The sequence below is a fragment of the Acomys russatus genome, chromosome 2, assembly GCF_903995435.1.
Source record: "Acomys russatus chromosome 2, mAcoRus1.1, whole genome shotgun sequence".
Lineage (NCBI taxonomy): Eukaryota > Metazoa > Chordata > Mammalia > Rodentia > Muridae > Acomys > Acomys russatus.
Window position 1 is genome coordinate 65,117,607 of NC_067138.1, and position 18,853 is coordinate 65,136,459.

Genomic DNA, 18,853 nt, shown 5'->3' on the forward strand with positions numbered 1-18,853 from the left:
CACTGCAAATGTACCTATCACATTGTACCTTATTACTCAGAAAATAATTGTGCAGTGGCACAATGTGGGCTACTTGAAAGATGTTTGCTGCACAAAGGTTCCAGCACTCACCTGCAGATTAAGAAATGGGTTTCTAAACCATCTCATTTCTGTTGCTAATGAAAAGCTTTGGAAGGTGCCCATGAATTAGCGCTCCAGCTGCTCTCATGGTAGGAAAGTTAGGCCTTGAAAGGATACATGGATTAGCCCATCAGAAAAGCAAACAGTAGCATCAGCACAAGTAGAAAATAGACAGGGTTGTTAAGCTAACAGAAAAGTAGGCTAAAGCATCACTGTAATTATATAGTGAAAATTTGCTGGGAAAGAGAGAGCCTGCTTGGATGGGAAAGGGAAAAGAAGTGAGGCAGGGGATAATTGACAAGTCAAAAGAGAAGAGGACTGTCCACTGGGAAGTGGGGCATTGCTCTTAAGAAAACAGTAAAGCAAGCAGAGAAAGGCCTTGTAATTTGGTACCCATTGCATGTGAAATATAAAGAGCAATGGCTAAGACATTCTTTAATAAGTTCCTATTGGGGGAAAAACTTGAACTGGACTTGGAAGGTGATTCATGTGATTTCTGGGGTACAGTTGCAGCTTTTTTGATAAAGGACAGATGGAAACTTGAGGGAACTGGTTAAGTAGGCTTGGTGCAGATTTTCCTGGAAAATGAGTGATGCAGAGAATAGAGCACTGTAGCGAATAGCTGCATTATTGATGGGCAGAAAATGTGATAGTCTTCTAAGGTTATCTATCCATAGCACTGCTCAACATATGCCCTGGGTAGTAGAAGAAATGAAAAGCAAAGGCCTGCTAATTTCAGAAGAGGGAAAGAGTGGACCGTGACCACTACCTGGTGTCCAGTCAAGGTTAAACCATTTGATTCAGCTAAAGGTCAGAACAGGCTGATGGACCAGTCTACTTCCAGCATTGTAAAACACAGAACCAGGCCACTGAGGTGCAAGGTGTTTAGCCATTCTCATCCCTAGTTAGATCACCCCTTTGTGTTGTGGACAATTAATCAGCAACTGAACAATAGTCATTCAACTGAGGTGGTCATGGGCCTCGTTTAGGAGTTCTTCCATTGGGGCAAAAGGTGAACCCCGGGCTATAGACGGGCAGCAGCTGGACATCAACATATCATTTACCCAGCAGAACCCTTCGCTGTCTCACCCCTCCTCCGCCACCCACCTCCCTTCCCTCCCCTCCCTCCCCTGCGTTTCAATATTGAATAGTCTCTGAAGACTGTTAATTAGTATTTAATAGTAGTAACTAGGAGGGGTGTGTATAGGGAGAGGGTTTTCATTTGAGTGTCAGAGTTCATCTACAAAAAGCTTTTCCCCTTTATGCTCTCAGTTGAATTTGTCCTAATATTGAGTGAAAAACTATAGCGAGTAAATACGATTGCTTCATCAAAAAAAATTCTGCCAACTCCTGTTTAGCATGGGAGTACCCTGTAAACCTTCAAAATGTGATTTCCCTCCCGGATGGGCTCATAGTTGATACTAATACAAGATAACGTTTGTTTAACATTTAGTATGAACCAGGGGCTGTTCATGTGGTGGAAGAAACCAAGGGTTAGAGAGATAATTTGCCCAGGGTCATGAGCTAAGAAGTAGGGGAGCCAGAGTTCACATGAGAGGTGCCTTCCTCCTGAGGCTTGGCTCTCTGCTGATAGGACCTGACCTATATGCTAATAGCTTATGTTCCCGATGGTCCGTCTCCTCCAGTAGCCAGGAGTCTTTGTGCTCTGGAAGGGAATCTGCACATAATGGAAAATTGATTGATTGTAATGTATTGGTTAAGAGGAGAGAGGCAGCCCGTTCCAATAAGTTGAGAAAATGTTTTACCAAGAGCACCCTCTTTGTCTTCTGAGTTGCAAAGGAGAGTTCGTAGGAGTCACTAGGGAGTACATATTTTTGAATTGTATCAAACTCATTAAAATATTTCTACAGACAGAGTTTTAACACGAGTACCTACCTGAACTGGCAGACAGACAAACTGTGTGACTCTCTCTTAGGGTCTCTTGGAAATCTCGGTGCTCTTGATATTGGCTTTGGTTACCAGAAGGCTGAGGAATCTTTTCAGAAGCTACACAGACAGACATTTAAGAGTGAGTGAGTGATCATTTGTGGAAAGTGGGGCCAGTTCTCTTAAAAGTGTGGGTGCTGTTACTCCCTGCTCTGCATAGTGGTCGCCATGTGTTCTGCTTAGACTGTGGAGACACAAGGATTGTTCTGGGCTTGTTTGGCTCTTCGTGGACTGTTCCCATACATGCAGAACCTGCTGTTTATAGGTGACTACAGATGTCCTTCACAGAGTGAGTGGCAGTCCTTATGGAGATGGAGGCAGTCCCTACTCTCTTAATGTAACCAAGACTACAGATGTTCTATAAGATGAGCCATTCGCACAAATGGCTGGCTGATCTCATCAGCCCGCAAATGACTAGTGCTAATTTGATGATATCTTCACTGTGGCTCTGTTCATCTGAGCTCAGGTCCCAGACAGATACGGAGCCAGACCGTTTATAGAACGCACACCCTGTTTTTAAAGTGCATTAGGAAAGGCCATTTTCACCTCATTATGACAATTACCATTGTTTCGCTTTCGTTTTTGTTGTGCTGGGTCTCGCATATGGTAGAGGAGAACTTTACAGAGCGACATTCCCAACCCTCAATTAACTGTTTGCTTGGCTAAAGAACTTTTAGATGCAGCACCTGGAAGGCCGAAGCTGGGTGATCTCTATGAATTCAGGGCAAGCCTGATCTACATAGTGAGTTCCAGGACAGCCAGGGTTATGTAGAGAGACCTGGCTCAAAATAAATAGGCAAACAAAACCACTTTGGAGTGTCATGGGTATTCATGGAAGAGAGTATAGCAAAGCATGTGATTCTTGGGGAAGAATTTCTTTTGCAGAGGAATCAGGACTCTTTGGCAGCATAAACGGTGTTCCCACACCAGCCTATCTCAAAGAGCAGTCTTCAATCAACTTAATTCTTTGGAGAGGAGCCCACCCAGGCTTCCTTCAGGAGCTGCTTTGATGAAAGCAAGGTGAACTGGGTCAGTGTATCTCTCAGTGCTATGGCAATTGGGCATAAGATATTCAGTTTTCAAGCATGCTCAACATGGAGTGTGGGAGAGAGATGGGGCTTAGGGACATGTGTGAGGGAGGCAAAAAGATAAAATTTATGTATGCAGGTCTGGCAGAGGAATCAGCCATTATCTTGTAAAGAAAAGAAAACCACATTTTCTTTAAAAAAAAAATATTTATTATTTATTATTATGTATACAGAGCTCTGACTACATGTACATCTGCAGGCCAGAGGAGGGTATCAGATCACATTATAGATGGTTGTGAGCCACCATGTGGTTGCTGGGAATTGAACTCATGACCTCTGGAAGAACAGTCAGTGCTCTTAACCGCGGAGCCATCTCTCCAGCCCCGAAGACCACATTTTCAAAGACAGAAGCAACCTTATCATTAAAAAATAAAAAACACATCATGTAGATGACAAGAACCAATGTGCTTTCAAGAAAACAAGAGTTCTGTCCTCCTTCCAGACACTTGAAAGTTTAGTCAGTCCTTCAGGCACACACCTTTGCCTCCAATTAGTAATTTGGTAGGGATGAGAAATGGAGAGGTGTTCAAGAACAGATGTTGGCTGGCCGTGAAATCCATCCGCGCTCTGTGGTTGACTTGGTGCCCCGTACACTGGCGTGTTCTTTTTCTGACCAGTGGCTGCAGCTTGTTAGTCATGAATGAACATCACCCATAGGTCCTGAAATTAGCAAGTGTTAAATGTTATGTGATTATTGGGGGGGGGGGGGGGACAAGCTAATCTAGTCAGTGGGCTCAATTAGGTTGTGATTGCCCAGTTGCTGCTTCATGATACTTACATTCATAGCCCCATTTTTAGACGTCAACTACAATTATCAGAGCTGAACTCAGCCCAGGTAAGTGTCTGTGATCTTACCTAGAGCTGCACTGGATGGTGAATCCCTGCGGTCTCACCTCTTGCGACTTTGCCATGATCACTTCCCTTCCTCTGTAGAAAGGCCTGCGACAGTATAATTTTGCCTGCAACCACACGCACTCCGTTTAACTTGTGTCAGTTCCTACAGAAAAGCATATTCTTCAGATTTTAGCGATCAGATAAGACAGAAAAGCATAAATACACTAGCAGGTGAGGCTCTTGAAGCATAAAAAAAATTCCAAAATTGACCAGATTATTTTTCTCTTAGCATATTAGTCTGTCAGTAGCTTTAATGTGGTTCATGTGGCAAGATGTTGTGCATTATGTGGCAGAAGTTTAAGTGAGAATCCTTTGTAAATGAAGCTGTGTCAACAGTAAGGTCTGAGGAACTCCAGAGAGGAACTTCTTCTGATACTCCTTGCTTTCCCCCAAATGTCTGTTTTTGTAGTGTAAGGCGAACATCAGGCTGGGGTGGGACTCAGTTGCTACAGTGCCTGGCCAGTATACGCAGTGCCCTAGGTTTCATGCCCACCTGCATTGCTTAAACTGGGTGTGGTGGCCCATGTTGGTAATCCCTGCATTGAGGAAGGAAAAGCAAGAGAATTTAAGGTCAGCCTGGGCTACATATGATATATATGTTTCTTATGTATACACGTATCTTATGCATATGGATATCTATCTTTTTTTGTTTGGTTGTGTTTTCATTTTTGTTTAGTTTGGTTTGTTGTTTTTGAGACAGAGTTTCTCTGCGTGTAGCCCTGGCTGTCCTGGATTTGCTTTGTAGACTAATCTGGCCTTGAATTCACAGAGATCCGTCTGCCTCTGCCTCCCAAGTGATTAAAGGCCTGCTGACCAACACACACACACACACACACACACACACACACACACACACACACATCTATGTATCTTATGTTGACTGACACTCCTGGCTTCATCGCTATGGTTATTGTTTGCTGTGTGCTGTGTTTTGGTTTGGTTTTTGAAACATGGTCTCCTATAAGCCTGGCTGGCCTTAAACTCTGTGTAGCCAAGGATAACTTTGAACTTCTGGCTCCCCTGCCTCTACCTCTTGAGTGTTGCGATTACAAGTGTGTGCCCCCATGCCTAGTTTTATTTGCTATTTAATCTCCTAAACAGAGACAATGATTTCTAGGAATTCAAACAACAAACTTTATCAGAAGTGTGTAAGTCTGTGAAACTGAATCATAGGGCCAGATTGTCATTTTGGCAGCCTTTCTCTTTGGATGTGCAGTTATGTGGGAAAGTGGTGCACTTGAAATTTGTACACTGTGGCTAGACCTCAGTTCATCTGAGGAACAGCTGGCAACTGGGCTGGTGAGAGGGAGAGAGAGAGAGAGAGAGAGAGAGAGAGAGAGAGAGAGAGAGAGAGAGAGAGAGAGAGAGAATTTGTTGTCATTCATTTCTTTCTTTTTCTTTTTTCTTTTTTTTTAAAGAGGATTTCTCTGTGTAGCCTTGGCTGTCCTGGACTCGCTTTTTAGACCAGGCTGGCCTCCAACTCACCTAACTCTGCCTCTCAGGTGCTGGGATTAAAGGCGTGTGACATCAAGCCTGGCTTTGTCATTCATTTCTATAACATCAGCCTTACAAACTTCTGTAGTAAAAGTACCTTTCTCTGTGCAGGGGTCTCCCTGAGGCAAGTGGTGTGTGGTGGGTCAAGCATATTGGACTATGTAAGTACAGGGTGAGATTTGTTCCTTCCTTGCATCTTCTTGCCTAAGTCACTAACCCTCTTTACCCTATGGTTCCCTAGCCCAAATGGTATCTCTAATAGTGAAACTGACATAAGAGCAAAATATGTGTATGAGAATCGTGGCTTGTTTGTTTGAGAGGGGCAGAACTCTTCTCCATGTTGTCTTGCTCTTTAAAGATTGTTTACTTGTTTGTTTTTATGTGCATGTTTGAGTGCCTGCATGTGTGCCTGCCTGGTGCCTGTGGAGGCCAGAAGACGACACTGGAATTAGAGGTGGTTGAGAACCTTCTCATGTGATCACTGGGAACTGAACCCAGGTCTTCTGCAAGGGCAGCCAGTGTTCCTGACCACTGAGTCTCTCCTCTGGTCCCTGAGTGCTGGATTATGGCAGACACTGGTGGACAATAATTATTTCTCACTGATTGACAAAGTGAAACTGTGACCTACGAGGGACCTGCCACGTTCCCTTCCTCCACACTCGGTGTCATCTGTACTCAGTCTTTCGCCTCCACATCCATTTCTGAACTTTACTGTTTCTTGCTGTGTCTTTCCTGATGAGCATCTGTTCAGAGGGAGACTCAGTTACAATGTGGGCTGGTGGTCTGAAAGCCAGCAGCAGTTCTAGGTCTTTGTGAAAGTGTCCAGTTGCTTTGGCTTTGCTGCTGCTGCTGCTGCTGCTGTTGCTATTGCTGTTTTGGAAGGAGCATCACTGGGTAGCCTAGGTTGGCCTGGAACCCAGGGCAGTGTTCCCTGCCTCAGCCTCCTGAGTGCTAGGATTAACAGACATTAGCTACCAAACCCTGCCTCTGGAGAAGGGTGCAATCTGACAATGCTGCCTTTTCCTCTTGGCAAGAGGGCAATTGCAGGGTAAAGAGGCTGCCTATCACACCTCATAGAGTTATTCCCCGGAGCGGTATAAGTATACAGTGCTTATACATGTGAGCTTTGAGCTGCTTAGATGTCATTAACCTTCTGTTGCTTGAACTATTCTGACAAAGGTGTCTTGCCATCTATGAAAATGGTACTTACTGCAGGGGAATATTGGTAGTGCTCTTTCGGCTACCTGGTTGGTCGCCTCCTTGGTGCGTTGCCCATGGACAATAATTGCAAGGCAGGTTAAGCACTGCCCTAAGACATTGGTTAGAAACACCTTGGGTTTCCCCTGAACAAATGTCTGTTCTAGAAAGCCCAGGTCTACTTGGTCTTACCACGTACTGTAATATCAGATGCTTTGAGATGTCAGCTACCGGAGGCTAATTTTAGAGTGTCTTACTGGAAGATGATGTTTCAAAATGTGAGAAACATTGGTAGGTGTTGGTTGGGCCCTATGAGACTTCACTTATCTGCTGCTTTGCTTTGAACTTTGGTGGCAGGGTGGTGGTGGTGGTGGGGAATGTTGGTGACAAAGATGAAGAAAGTCTAAATTTCTTTGGTAAAACTGAATACTGTTTTTTTTTCACTTAAAAGCAAATCACCCAACACAGCTTATGGTAGTGCATGCCCATATCTTCAGGGTTTGGGAAGTCCTGACAGGAAGATCTGGAGTTCAAGGCCTCCTTGGGCTAAGTGAGTCCTGGTTACAAAAATAAACAAACAAACAAACAAACAAAACCAAACAAACCCATAATGGTTTGGTTTTTTTTTTATATTTGGAATTTTCCAGAAAAACAAATGTTATCAGAATTTTTGGTCAAAAAAATTTATTTTAAAACTTTATAGTTATTACTTAATCATTGTGTCCAGAGTGACTTGAGAAAGTGGCTGTGTTCTTATTTATTGGTCTTTCTTTGATATCTCTGAGATTCTTGTAAATGAGAAATTAATTTTTTTTTCTTGAGAGAGAGAGAGAGAGAGAGAGAGAGAGAGAGAGAGAGAATAGAGGTCACAGTACACCTTGTAGGCTAATTTAGAAAAAGAAATAAAAAACAAAGAAACATGACTGGTCCTGGGTTTTCAGCATCAGATGAAGGAAGGAAGAAAGAAAGAAAGAAAGAAAAAAGGAGAATGACTGCTCCTAAGTATGGTGGAGGAGAAGGTTTATTGTTGCAATGTGAGAGAACATAGGCAGAGGCAGAGACATTTGGGAGAGTCCAGAGTGGTCATGACCACACAGAGCTATGCCATGTAGGGGGAGAGAGGGGAGCTAGGTGCAGCAGCGAGGACACCCAAAGACACAAAGACAGCGGGTAACCAAAATGGCTGGATTATATAGGGAAGGGCAGCCCAGCCCCTTGGGCAGGAGAGTTCAGGGTAGGGGCGGGGTATGACGGCTAGGAGGACCCTCTAATAGGTAGAGACTGAGGGATGCTGGGAGAACCTGGTGGCCAGGTCCACTCTGATACGTTAAATGGGCACCTTAGCCATTTGTCCCAGGTTTGAAACTTGACAAGGAGTTGTCCTTTTCTTACAAACTTTGTTTAGCTTTGTTTATTTTATATGTATGAGTGTTGTGCCTGCATGTATGTAGCTCTATCTCTTCCACTTTGTAGGTCTAGGATTAAACTCTGTTGTTGGGCTTTGCAGCAAGTACTTAAAGCCTCTGAGCCATCTGACCAGCCAGGAATGAGAGATTGCTAGTCGTGAGCTGGGCGTGGTCGCGCACGCCTTTAACCCCAGCACTCAGGAGTCAGAGGCAGGCAGATCACTGTGAGTTTGAGGCCAGCTTGGTCTACAAAGCAAGTCCAGGACAGCCAGAGCTACACACAGAGAAATCCTGTCACACACGCACACAAAAAAGAAAACAAAAAAGGAAAGAGATATTGCTATTCATGGATGGTGGACCTAACACTAAAAGAATGAAGATATAGCCATGCATGTGGTACTAGCTCTTATAGAGTTGCCCTCAATTCCCTAAGAAGTATGGGTGGGAAAGGTAGGTGCTGAAACTCAAATATGTATCACACCTAAAAGACTTGAGGATGGCTTACTACTTGCCTTGGACCTTAGGTTAGGGCCATTACCTTCCCATGTATTCAGTTAATTACTTGTTACAGGATTCCTGCTTACCTGTGACTATGGAGGAAAGCAGTTGACTTGGAACTAAGAATTAAATTCATGCCCTTATTACGACTTACTTTCTAGATTCATAAATTTAGGTCAGGATCCTAATGGCCCCTAGTCTTCTTGTTCCTTATCTTTAGGGAATTCCATTCTCTCTGGTGAAAGCTAAGAGGCATTAGGTATGTAAAGCACCCAGCACCCTGCCAGGTACCCAACAAGTGGCCACTTCTGCAGTTCATTTGCAATGAAGAATTAGTGGCCACCAATGATGCTGGTGTGGATGACTCACTCCTTGCCATTCATCTGAGGCCTGGTTTACATGCCTCACTATGGGTTGGTGATAGAGATGGAAAGAATTTAATGTCGTCATTGCAATGAGATGTGTTACATGGAAGTTGTTACTTGTAAAGAAATTTGTGCATGCGCATGTACCCATTCATGAAATATTTTTTGAGCCTCTTTTCAGTAACAGGCCCACCTGCAGTGTGCCTAGATGGTTGACCTCAGGGGTCGGCCTATCAGAGTTGTGTTTAGGTCCTTTGGAGATCGTGCCTTCAGACACATTAAAATAGCCTGGAGTCTGGGGCATGGTGCAGGGTGGCTCCGGTTGTGGGTAGTGGATTCTTCTGTAGATTCATTCATTTCATTACCTCTGTGTGTGTGTGTGTGTGTGTGTGTGTGTGTGTGTGTGTGTGTGTGTGCATGCATGTGCGCGCACGTGCCACCTATATATGTATGTACGTGCATGCGTACACACACATACGGAATACAGTTTACTAACCATGTAGTCAGCGCTGCTGTGGTTTCTAATCTGGCAGATTATTTAAATATTTACTCCAAACGATCTTGTTCTCTGTTGGTGTGAAGTAGAGTTTCCAGTTATTTTTAGGTCATTTTCATCTTAGCAACCCTGTCGGAGATGAACCAGACACGCTGCTGTAAACTGTCCCCACATTTGGATGGAATTTAATAAAGTAAAGTTTAATGGTTTGGTCCCAAGGGGCAAACAGACCATCTGGTTAGCAGAAGGTTAGGTCCAGTATTGCATTGGCTGCTGAGAGCACCACAAACCAGCCGCCCTGGCTGCACTGGTAATGTGTCCAGTTGCTGAATGCATTAAGCATTGAAATGGTGCTCTCAGGTCTGCCGAGCCAGCAGTTCTGTTACCACCGCTGTGACGCAGGAGATAATTCAGCCGGGCGAGCGGCAGCATGGGGGTGGATCTACAGTACAGGATGTGTAATGTCAACATGAAGGATTGGAGCTGGCAGAAGGAGAGGAAGCAGTCATTTCATGCCAGTGCAGGAAGCCTAGAGATGCTTTCTACCCCTTTCGCCTCTTGTCTTCTTCTGGGCTTTCGCATTACGTGTTAAATGATTACCTTGTGTATGGTCCATGGCAAAACCTCAGCTGGTGTCTCTGCCTCTTTTGGAACCTGTCACTGTAAACAGTAAGGCACGGTCCACACTCTCGTAGGGCGGGAAGAGGGAAGAGTTCACTACACAGACTGGGAGGAGGAGACAGGGCTTCATTAGGCAGGGGCTTCTTTGTGCTTGAGATGGAATCCCATTGTAGGCCCCTTTGTGCTCCGCTTTGAGACTGGCCGTCCATTCAAAGGCTGCAATCATCTCTGAACATTGTGTTGCAGCTGTAGTCCGTACGAAGGCTGGGAATGGGTTCCTGTGATTCTGTAGAAGCTTAGCAATTACGTAATTGCTATGTAGCTGGAGTGAGCCTTCAGGACTGTCTAGCTCTTCTGGAAAGGAAGCATCCACAATGTGAGGGGGTACATTGTTTCCCTCCGGTTAAACTTGAACACTGATAAGCAAGTACATCAGGCCACCAGGAGGAAACCTTGACATTCTTGAGTACACACTGCCGGACAGTCAGTGGACTTCACAGTTGTCTGAGGTGAGGAAGAGCGGATTCCTCATGTTCTAAGATCCCCAACAACAATAATGTCTTTCACTGTATTTGGTGTGTATTCAAGGCATGGAGTAGCCTATCGCTTCCCCAGGAAGGGGCATGGCTGACTTGTCTGTAGTCACCAGGAGCCCTTTCAATTTCTGCTGCCCGCTCAGAGGGATTTTCCCAGCACTTTTGAATAAGTACTCACCTCAGATACTCAACTGTAGAAGCATTGCAAAAGCTATCATCCTAGGCTCCTAAAGGAGAATATCTTTGTCTAGTGACCAATGCTGGGGCAACATAGGAGCCAATTCCTCCTCACAGATACCTGGTCACTCACTTTCTATTGGTGAGAAAACATCCTAGCTGTAGGTGTGAGGGTTGCATTAAGCCTGTCATAAGTCCCAGCCCTATCCCTTCCAATGTCACTCTTTAGAATTAGCCACATCTCCCACCCCAAGTAGGGACTTGGGGTTTGCTTGTTCAGTATCGACATTGTAGCAGCCCCGTCTTTCTGGTGTCTGTCCATGGAGCTGCTAGAAGTGTGGTTGTCAGGTCTGTTTTTATTAATGGCCTAAGTTGGGTCTTTCATAACTGTGAACCTCATCAGTATTTCTCTGTTTAAGTGTCTCCAGTCGGAACATCGGGATGATGAGGAAAAGAGAGCATTCTGTTTCCTTAGAGCATTACAATGGAATGCCCAGAGGCCACAGTGAAGAGGAGGCCTCCAAGATAGATTGGCTCCATGGATTCCTAGTCCTTTAACCTTTAGACCCTCAGCTTCTTTCTGCGCCTCTTGAGCTTGACTCTGAGGTTGATGGATGCAAGGAGTTGAAGAATTTTGATTCCTGTGAAACAACGTTGGCAGCCTTCCAAGGATCAGCTTGTCTCCGCACTGAGCTGTTAGTTTGTAGCAATCTGGAGGGGTATGGGATCACCCATGGTGACCTCTCCTGCGTCATTCTAGGCAGGTCTTGGCATGCTCCCACTGATGAGTAAGGACAGGCAGTTGGCAGGAGCACCCACAGGGTTCGTCTTGTTTTGCATCTCAAGAGCAGCTCAGAACCTTTGCCATCAGGACCCAACATGCGTGTGGGTACTCTGAGAAAGACGTCCGAGGGTCTCGGAGATTATGTGGGGTGCATTGTGCACCCATGAGGGATGGATGTGCTGCTGTCTGGTTCACCTGAGGAAGGCCACATAGAAGGGAATCCTTTTCTGGAGCCCCATGGAGACCTTGGCAGTGAGGACTGTGGTATGGATAGAGATCTTAGGCCTCAGAGACAGCCAATAGGGGACTGACCTTGAGTGAAGGATTCGGTGTCTGATCCCCAATTCCCTTATCTGGAAAGAGAAAATCCAGTTTGTAAGGTTCTTATGGGGAGAAAGAAACAAGATCATGAATATAAATCGCTACTGCAGAGCCTGACATATAGTAGGCACATAAAAAACAGCAATTCCCTTTCTTCTCATCCTTAGATCTTTATAAAATGATAGGCAGAGCACCGTTAAGCAGTGCCTGTCTGGTCTGGAACTAGAATGCCCTTGAGTTGCCCATGAAGTCCACTTCAGGGGGCTCCTTGAAGCCAGCACTGGTGAAATTGATAAACATTTAACTTCTTGGCTTCAGGGCCCAGCAATGTCTCTGATTTTAGAGTAGTAACAGACAGTGCACTTCTGAGAAATCTAGAAAGGGAAAGAATAGTAACAACCTCCATTTGCATTATTTTAAACATTCTGCTGTAGATTATTTATTAATTCTACATATTGAATTCTGGTTTTTTGTTTTCTTTTGTTTGTTTGTTTTGACTATTGCTACATATTCAACTCACATCTTTAAATAAAAGTTAAAAATGTCCAAGGCTAAGCACAGAACTGGGAGATGTGTTTAGCCAGAACGACTTAAAAATCTTACTGTCTCTTCAAACCCCCTTAGCTTTGGCCTCTAGCTCAGTGTACTGTTCCTTCTGATCTTGCTCCTTGAAGACTCAGTGACTCGTTTTAAAGAAAACTACATTAGTTAGCTAACATTTGGCAAAATAAACTTCGATGGCCAACAGTTAGCTGAGTTTCATCAGCCACTGAAAAGACTAGACTAGAAGCTACTGGAAGACAAGGTGGAGTCTCCCATGGTCACTTTGTTACACTGATGTCCTGAATACTGCCTAGAGTAGATGCTGCATCCGAAAGGTCTATGTTGGGTCAGTAAACCAAACCTAGCATTTTAAACAGAGGTCTAGATTTATGAAACACGGCATATCTCTTTTGTTTCTTCTTAGCCATGATTGCTGACACAAAATCCCACTAGGCAGACAGCATTAAGTGCTGGTGAAGATGTAGCTTGACGTGTAAATTCTCCATCAAAGGACACCACCCAGATCTACAAATTCATGTTACACAACATTTCAGAAGTCAGAATGTGTGACTAGCAGTCTAGGTTAAAGAGACCAAAGAGAATTTGGACATTGGTAGCTGTAGAAGGGTACTACTTTGAGGATGGTGGCTTATTAAGCATGAGCCTTTGGCTCATTGTTAGTACTTCTAGCACTGATTCACAGTACTGGAGGCAAAGAATTGAGACTCAAGAATATGAACCCATTCCAGGCCATCATTGATTCTAGAGGAAACTCATTAGTAGATTTAGTGGAACTAAGAGTTTTTTTGACCTGTTAAGTCCAAGTGGATTGTGTCATGTGAATGGTGGTGCAGATGCCTGAAAGGAACACAGAGAGAGACGTTCTGGAAAGAAAAGATGAGTATGTACTATCTCCCATCAATTTGCCAGAATTGGAAGAATCGCCCTCAGAAGCAAGGATAATAGTGGACGTTCTTTGCGGGCAGTCAAGCGGATCCAGAAAACATTCTTCTTTGAACCTTTGACTTCAGTTCTTGAATATTTCAATGGAACGGTTCAGATGGTTGAAAGTCTAGTGTGTGCAGAAGCCTTCTAGGACTTAGGTGACCTTGCCGCACGAAAGAAACCCATGGATCCTGTTACTTCTAACCTGACTGAAGGACATATTCTGAAGAGCCAGCTCATTAAGCAAGCTTTTGAAGGGTGTGCACTGCAGAGCCGTTTCCTGTTATTTGGTTAATGGTTGACCTAGTTCTCTTGCCATATGCTTCCTGGAACGCATTCTAATATAAAGTATGTGTTAAAGTGAGGGTAGGGTAATAGCGGGGTAATAGGCTTTCTGAAGCCGGGGACCACATTGACGCTGGATGGGGAAGACAGAATGGTGTATGGACGGCAATGAAAAGGTTTTCCTCCTCGAGGGCTTGTTTGCTAGTTCTGATTTTAATCCTCACTTTTCATCGGAGTTCACTGCAAGGAGGGTGCATTTTCCCAGAGTGCCTTGGACACAGGCCTGCATCATTAGTTCATCTATTGTGCTAGCAAGGCCAAGTTCAGCACTGAAGTGGTGTGAGTGGAGCTGTTACTGCAAGGAAGGATTAGATTAGATTTGGCTAATGGCAGGTGGTTTTGTTTTTGTGTTATTATTTTTATATGGTATACAAGGGATTAGTAAATCTTTTTGTCTGGAGTTTGGCTGGAGTCCAGTGCTCAGTCTGAGGCCCCTTTGACTTATTCATCAGTGTACCTGGAATCAGCAGCCCCAGATTCTTTGAGATGGGTAGAGGAGCCCCCGGCACTCATGGGGGCTGGTAAGCAAACTATACAGCAGACATACAGTTGTTTGTCTTAAGAACTTGAGAATGTGAAGAATCTGTGGGGCCTAGGCTGCTAATTGTGGCTATTTGAGTGGTAGTGAAAAGCAATTCTGCTTTCTTCGTTGCGCTTGAAGAAAACGTGTGAGGAACCGAGTGTGTGTGTGTGTGTGTGTGTGTGTGTGTGTGTGTGTGTGTGTGTGTGTGTTTATATGCATGTTCGCAAGCACTCACTTGTCAGGGGAAGGGTGAGCATCTCCCTTTAAAAAGTCACTATGAAATTGTGATTGCTAAGCCTGGTTGATCTTCAGAATTATTCTGAGAACTTAGAACGGAAAGGATTTATTGAAACTGGGCTTTTAGGTTCATTGGGTATAGACTGGGAGCAGAGAATGTGTAGGAGTCAGAGTTCCTCTGACCTTGAGCACAGTTGTCATTGTGCAGTGAGTAAGAGAGATGCAGCCAGTGTGTTTGAGCGGATGGCATGCAAGAAGTAGGCAAAGGACTGTAGCTGATAGTCATTAGGGCTATGGAATAATAGGCTTACATCTTTTCTTCCCCAGGAATGTAGTACCTTCAGGGACCCTTAAGGGTACTGAATAGAATGATTTACATTTGGAAAATGTTACTTCAGTGTTTTAGTGGCAGACTATTCATTTGTCAAGCTCCATCTTTTCCATCATCCTCCTTTGCCCTAGCCCATCCTTCCCACCATGAAGGCAATGTCAGCAGAATCTGCCTTCATCAGTTAAAGTAGATGCATGTTTTTTCATTTTAATTCACTTGGTAGAAACAAAGGAAAGTCATTATGTTAATATTTAAATACAAAGAAATTGCTATTGGTTTACCCAAGTAAAAACATTTCTTTCTATTAATAAAGAAATGTACTTGTTGAGCAGGGACTTGCTCCATATAGCTTCAGACTGGCTTGGTCTGAAGCTGTTGCCTCTAACCTTAAGCCACTGTTCACTGATCTATTTGTGAGTGACCCTGGCTGCAAGGTCAGCATGAGGTAGGACCAGTAATATGCCTGATATGAAGTTGTGCTGCTTACGGCACAGTGACTTGACTAAGACAGCTCAGTAAATCTTGCCCCAAAGAGGAAGATAATGCCTCATCAAAGCAGTGGGCAGAGCCAACATATCTCCTAGAACGTATTGTGCACTCATCTCACGCAAAAGGGAAATCACCGAGGTACAAGGCTGGGCAATGGCTACCTGAGAGAATAAGGGGGATTATTATTTTTTACATATTATCTACCCCTGAAATTCATTTCAGTCATAAAACTCCATGTTCACAGTATAGTGAGTTAGCGATAGAGAATGTGTTATCAGAGGAATAACTCTTCTCTATATTTTGTTTGAATGCTAAGAGTTTCATAGGGGATAGATAGGAAGAATGTTTTAGAAGAGGAGAAACAACCGAGGAGGACTTTATAGAAGAAATTTGGGGAAATTTATCTGATTACCTGTCATTTTTAGTAACAGAAAGGTAGTAATCGTAGCCCAAGAACTCCTCGTCATGCCCTTGGCATGCTTAGATGTTCCAAGAAGGGAGTATAGTTTAAAGTTATTTTGAGGCGTTGGACACTACCTGCTAGGCTCCTAGTGCTTACCCAAGTTAAGAGGCTGAAGTGCCTCCAAGGCTTTAAGTGGCAGCTGAACATGTGATCTTGTTAACCCTGACATGTTGCTGAGCTGTGACTCAGATCACTGTAGCAAACGAGCCTGCCCCGTCCAGATTCTCCAGACGAAATCTATGTGAGGTCACTCCTTGGGCATATGGTGCAGACAGAGCCCATGAGACTTTCAGGGTTTGAGAACAGGACAACTTGAAATGGCCATCCTGCACACAGGAGTGATGTTGATTGCTTGGTGTTTTGGAGCCCACTCGATGCCTGAGAGCTTCCGGTTCCCACCTGTACTCCAGCCCCTGAGGAGAGGAGGCCAGAAAGAGTCATGTTCTCAGAATGATTTGCTCTCTGGAAGTTTCCTCATCTAGACAGACGAAGGCTTTGTGTTTCCCAGAAGAAGGTAAAGTAAGCACAAAGTAGTCTAGAAAGTGTGTAATGCCTATTTTGAATAAAATAACAAACTTGATTGTTTTTAAAATTAAATAATAACTAACATATAACACCTAGCCAAGAAGAAGTGGGTTTGTTGGTTTTAGTTTGACAGGCTGCAAAAGGACTCTTGCCTCAGCATTAATAAAGGAGATGATGGCTGGTGGTAAGAAGGTGGTTGGAGTCGCTTCTTCGCTCTTTTCCTGACTTCACTAGGTTTTTGACAACTCCAAATGTTAAAGCTTGAAGTGTTTCTCTTCAGCTGTGTGAATGTTGTTGCCTGTTTTCAAAAGTTGATAATGACTCAAGGGTATCCAGCTCTCAGGAGTCAAGGCACTGCATGTTGGCAATGACACTGGATCCCAGTTTTAAAAATAAAATGCCAGGATGCCACCGCCTTGAGGATCCAGACATAGACCGTGAGCACATTCTAAACCCTGGTCCCCAAATACACAACAGAAAGGGAGAGAGGGTTGAAAGGGAAGAAGTTGCTCTCATCAGTAGTGAGTGTGAACTCATTACCTGCGCCCTGGAAGGCATCCTGCCCAGCCCCTTTGGTTTGCATCCAGCTCTGGAAAGGCTTAAGTGATTGGTCCAAAGTCCGTGGTGTAGGAAAGTCAGCTAGGGAAACCCGAAATGGAATCGCAGTTTCCTGTCTTGAGGATCCATGCTTATTTCACTTCAGCTGTATTGGCAGATAGCTTCTATTTCTCATGCCAGTTTGGATTGATTGGTGGAGACTGCCTGGAGCTTCATTTGTGGGATTCTGTGCCTTGTCTGGGCTTGTTGAAAGAGAGTGGAGATCAAGCTGAGAAGGTTGAAGTAGGTGGGGGAAAAGGCGGGGGGGGGGGGGGGGGAGTAAGTGACAGGAGGTGGCACTTCCCCATAGTTGCTGTCCCTTTTAAAAGTCAGATTTACTCCCTAGTCAAACCCTTTCCTATTTGATGTTTTTGGAAACATCCCATTTCCAAACGTTTTAAAATGGGAAGGGGGAAAAAAAAAAAAAAAGATTGTTTAACCAGGAAGCAGAGACCAATGTGGGGTAGCTTCTTCCTGTGACTTATCCAGGAAATGGATGTTAAGTAGCGGATTGAACCTGTAATGGCCTTCACCTTGGGCTGTATCAGCTAACAGGATGAGCTCTTTCTCCATCATTGCTAAGGACTCTCCAGCTCCCTTTTGCCTGCTATCTTTGTACTTCTTGACAGGGTTTTTCTGTAGCCTTGGCTGTCCTGGACTCGCTTTGTAGACCAGGTTAGCCTCAAATACACAGAAATCTGCCTGCCTCCACCTCCCTGAGTGCTGGCTTAGACACCACTGTTATATGCTGTCTAGTTTGCCTGTCCCTGCGTGCTCTCTCTGACATGATCTCATAGGCTAGCTTCTGAGTTCTTTCCTGTAGGTGAAAGGGAGAAAAGGCTCAAAGATGCCAGAACTGTCTAGAGCAGTGTTTCTCAATCTATGGGCCCACCAGACATCCTCCATATCAGATATTCACATTGCAATTCATAAAAGTAGCAAAATTACAGTTATGAAGTAGCAATGAAAAATGTTTTATGGTTGAGGATCACCATACCATTAGGAACTGTGTTAAAGGCTCACACTCATTAGGAAGGTTGAGAACCTCTGGGTCTAGAGTTAACATAGCTGAGCTGGGACTTTGTTGCCACGAGGTATTTTCTCAGGGCCCCTACCAGTTATCAGGGCGTAGGAACTAGAAGAAACCTTGAATGGTATTTAATCTTTTTTCATAGCCAGAGAATTTGAGTCCAAAAACATTTAAGAGATTTGCTCAAGGCGCCTAAGTTGTTAAATTGCATAAAACCTCTCAGGGTGTTGAGCAAAGTCAAGCGCACATTGTACGCTGTTTCCTTTCTCTCTTCTTCTAATTTATTTTAATGAGGCAAGTCAAGTGTTGATCAAGAAGTTCACAGGGAAGAGGATTGCTTTACAGCATGCTAGAATCTATAAATTTTGTGTAGTTAGGATGATGCAGCCAGGATTGGTAAGGCCTTTTGGAGTTATCCTTAGCAAACTGGATTCCATCAATTTAGATGGGGGGGGGTGGAGGGGGGGGCGGCAAAAAGGAAGGAACTTTGCTCAGAGATTTTCTGGAAACCAGACCCTCATAAAACGTTAAATATAATTTTGGAAATCCTTTCCAACTTCCAAAGATGAACTGCTGTGAGAACAGATGTAGAGGATCAATTTGCTTGGAAATTTAGGGTGCTGTGGATTTGGGGTTGTCTACAACAATGTGAAATATGTGCTAATCATGCTGTAAATGTAGACTTTATTTATCCTCCAGGATACCACCACCAGAACTGTCATGCTTATCCTCTTAAGTCCTAACTGATAATACCGTGGCCTGAATAGGGCTAATGTTTAGAGGGAGGGAGATGCATTTCACAGGTAGAACAATCCATTAATGTCAAATTAGAGATGAATGCTGTTGATAATAGTGGAAAAGCTATTGTTTCCCACTAAGGT

The 18,853-nt window shown here is 44.1% G+C and overlaps 1 protein-coding gene across 5 annotated transcripts in view; it reads left to right on the forward strand.

Moving 5' to 3' along the window:
• Positions 1 to 18,853, forward strand: part of Znf462 (zinc finger protein 462) — a 141,383-nt gene that overhangs the window by 11,657 nt on the left and 110,873 nt on the right. The window contains exon 1 of one of the 5 annotated variants that reach the window (XM_051162126.1): positions 15,578 to 16,334. The exons of the other annotated variants lie outside the window; for them this stretch is intronic. The gene's annotated coding sequence lies outside the window, so the exon portion shown is untranslated. Of the gene's footprint in view, positions 1 to 15,577; positions 16,335 to 18,853 lie in introns of those variants that run through there. 5 annotated transcript variants of the gene reach the window in all.